The sequence below is a fragment of the Drosophila arizonae genome, chromosome X (genome assembly GCF_054131065.1).
Source record: "Drosophila arizonae isolate 15081-1271.41 chromosome X, UAZ_ARI_1.0, whole genome shotgun sequence".
Lineage (NCBI taxonomy): Eukaryota > Metazoa > Arthropoda > Insecta > Diptera > Drosophilidae > Drosophila > Drosophila arizonae.
In genome coordinates this window covers 31,938,347-31,942,339 of record NC_142927.1, presented here as the reverse complement: position 1 = coordinate 31,942,339, position 3,993 = coordinate 31,938,347, and positions in this window count along the sequence as shown.

Genomic DNA, 3,993 nt, shown 5'->3' with positions numbered 1-3,993 from the left:
TTTGTATAATTTGGGCGACATTACTCGGATGGACTGATGTCCGACTTGACGATGACATTTGGACAGACGGACGCGGTAAAGCAGGCGGAGACCGATTGCTTAAATTCAAAGAAGACATTAATCGAGTTACGGTTTGCTCGATCATATTTTGAATTGTAGAATAATCAACTGGGGCGTGATCTTCGCGGCGATTGGTACCTGTACGATAAGGACGACCTCGTCTTCTAGTGTTCATTCCACGTGAAGGAGGATGTTCATTCTGGTTGGTGCCAATACTATTGTCTAACTCAACTAACGGCTCTTCACTCACCTCCAACGCACGCTGATCTGCTGTGACTCTCTGGTTATCTACTTCTTTTAATGCTTTGGCCAAGTTTCGAGTCACTGCCCGAGAACTTGGACCTGGGACTGACGGATCTGCTTGCTTCGATTGAGGCGAACAATTTCCGATAACTACCTTCAAATCTTGTATATTTATCACCGCTGCACAATTAGGACAAGTGTTGCGATCATTCAACCACTCTTCCAGGCAACGCTTATGATAAATATGTTTACAATTCGTGATATAGCAAGACTGTGTATTTGTCAAAATCTGACCACAGATGTCGCAATTCTTCGTAGCATCATCCGAAGATGCGGAATTACGTTGCGGACTACGAGCAAGAGGCATATCGGCTTCAATTATTATCTTAAAACGGTTCTACAAACAGAAATCCTAAATTTTTTGTAACAAAAGAAAGTTTGATAATTCAAAGCTAATAATGAATTGTTTTGGTTAATATAAATGGGGAGGAAGTCAATTCCATATTTTTTTAAGTTCTGGTATGAGCACATAGGGAATACAGACTGGGCTATTGCATCTAACATCCGATGTCAAATTGGCGAAGCAATATTCATCAATAAAGTAATGTACTAATTACAACATTAATGTACTACGTCTACCAACTTTTATTATCGGGAATGAAAACCCGATTATAAATTTATTGTCATATTATCTTCAAAATTATAGGGTATCCATCATCGGCAGGGTATCCAATCTTAGCTAAATACACAAGATTTCAGAAGCGGACCTATATTCTTGAAGTCACATGTACTTCAATAAAGATATAAAAGGTTATCGAAAACAAACGAGCTATTGTGAAAACTGATCTTAATTCCGATTGTTTTGTTTGTGTTTAAAGGAGTGGGCTTGTAAAGAAAATGCGTTGTCGGCAATGCATCCGCTCTCAGTCAAATGCTAGAGTTCCAATACAGCTACATTTAATTTACCACTCTATAAACGAACTATCTAACTAACTATCGTTAGCGTATCGGATATTCACAAATATAAAATGCGGCTACTAACTTCATAAAAAAAGTAAACTCGAGTCTAGTATGCCTCATTTTGGAGTCGGTACACTGAAAGCATATAATCTTTAAAGACTACTACGCTCACTACCTCATAAGATCGCATAATATCGCTAAAGATCAACGCTCCTCAGTGCCCCACGTTGGGCGCCATAAAATTTGTAGTGGATTCGGGGTGGTGTATATATAGATAGAGGCCGACGCGTGCTATATATTCGGCTACTACACTGCTTGCCATAGATTCAGAGATAACGGGCGGGATCTCCTGGTCCCTTAGCTCATTCGGGAGTGTGGGGGGGGGGGGGGTTCTTTGTTATCTCTCAAATCTCCCAAACACAAATTTTAAATTGTTAAGATCCCTAAAGATGGTCCACATGACCGAAGTGAAGGGGAAGGGGGGAAGACGAACACAGAGGTTGTACCTATACCAGAAAAAAAATATGAAGAGGCGAGGCCTTAGGTGACGATTGGCACCCGCTTCTCCACCCAACCCTACCATGGTTTTTAATTTAAAATTTGTAAAAACCCCCATCAAAAAAAATCAGACGACTTCCTACCCCATTATATAACCAAACTTACTAGACTTTTAGAATCGCATGATTCCTTCTCAATAACTAACGTAACTTGTTGATATCATTTTTTTTTCAAATTTATTGTTGAGTACGCAGACTCAAAAAAACAAAGTTCTTATAACTAATAATCAAAACTTATATATAAAATTTTCATTGCTACAGTTATTTTTCCATTTCAATAATAATTTTTACTTCTCTTACAACTATACGATTACTATTTATACCCTGAACCCATTTTCAATGGGAAATCAGGGAATAATGGTTTTGTTGAAATGTATGTAACAGGCAGAAGGAGGCGTGGCAGACCCCACAAAGTATATATATTTTTGATCAGGGCGACGAGCTGAGTTGATTTGGCCCTGTCCGTCTGTCTGTCCGTCTGTCCGTATGTATGAACGCGTCGATTTCAGAAGATATAAGAGCTAGAGACTTCAAATTTTTTTTTAAAATGTCCGTAATTACAGCGCGCATATCAAGTTTATCATTAAAAATCGGTAACTCATCCCGATCTTTTTTTATCGATAAAAAACCTTATCGAAAACCAGTTATAAAATTATATATTCTACACCTTTATTGCTAGAGCCTCCAAATTTTTAATGTATGCTTATATGCAATTTATACAATTTCGGTTTTTGTTAAAATTTACCCCCCACCCTTAACTTCACCCCCTCACCCTAACTTTTGTAAAAAGCGTATTTCAAATACTAGAGACTTGTGCTTTGGCAATTACATGCATATCCATGTTATAATCATAATCATATAATCATAATCTGAAAGTTTCATGAAGATCGTACGTCCACAAAAAAAGTTATTAAACAATTAAGTTCTCATAGTAAGCGCTCACTGCCGCCCATGCGTGTTTATGCTTGTGTATATGTATGTAAATGTTTGTGTATGTGTGTGTATGTGTTTGTGAACCCATTTTCAATGGGAAATCAGGGTATAATGGTTTTGTTGAAATGTATGTAACAGGGAGAAGGAGGCGTGGCAGACCCCACAAAGTATATATATTCTTGATCAGGGCGACGAGCTGAGTTGATTTGGCCCTGTCCGTCTGTCTGTCCGTCTGTCCGTCTGTCCGTCCGTCCGTCTGTCCGTCTGTCCGTCTGTCCGTCTGTCCGTATGTATGAACGCGTCGATTTCAGAAGATATAAGAGCTAGAGACTTCAAATTTTTTTTAAAATGTCCGTAATTACAGCGCGCATATCAAGTTTATCATTAAAAATCGATAACTCATCCCGATCTTTTTTTATCGATAAAAACCCTTATCGAAACCCAGTTATAAAATTATATCTTCTACACCTTTATTGCTAGAGTCTCCAAATTTTTAATGTATGCTTATATGCAATTTATACAATTTCGGTTTTTGTTAAAATTAACCCCCCACCCTTAAATTCACCCCCTCACCCTCACTTTTGTAAAAAGCGTATTTCAAATACTAGAGACTTGTGCTTTGGTAATTACATGCATATCCATGTTATAATCATAATCTAAAAATTTCATGAAGATCGTACGTCCACAAAAAAAGTTATTAAGCAATTAAGTTCTCATAGTATGCGCTCACTGCCGCCCATGCGTGTATATGCTTGTGTGTGTATATGTATGTAATTGTTTGTGTATGTGTGTGTGTGTGTATGTGTGTGTATGTATGTGTGTGTATGTATGCCCGTGTGTGCGTGCGTGCGTGTGTGTGTGTGTGTGTGTGTGTGTGCGTGCGTGTTTTTTGTGTAAGCTGAAAGTCGCGAAAAATTATTGAAATAGCTATTACTCCAAAGGTTCAGGGGATCTCGTAGTCGAGTAGTCTCGACTAGAGCTTTCTTACTTGTTTCCTTCTCTTTTTATACCCTGAACCCATTTTCAATGGGAAATCAGGGTATAATGGTTTTGTTGAAATGTATGTAACAGGCAGAAGGAGGCGTGGCAGACCCCACAAAGTATATATATTCTTGATCAGGGCGACGAGCTGAGTTGATTTGGCCCTGTCCGCCTGTCTGTCCGTCTGTCCGTCTGTCCGTCCGTCCGTCTGTCCGTCTGTCCGTATGTATGAACGCGTCGATTTCAGAAGATATAACAG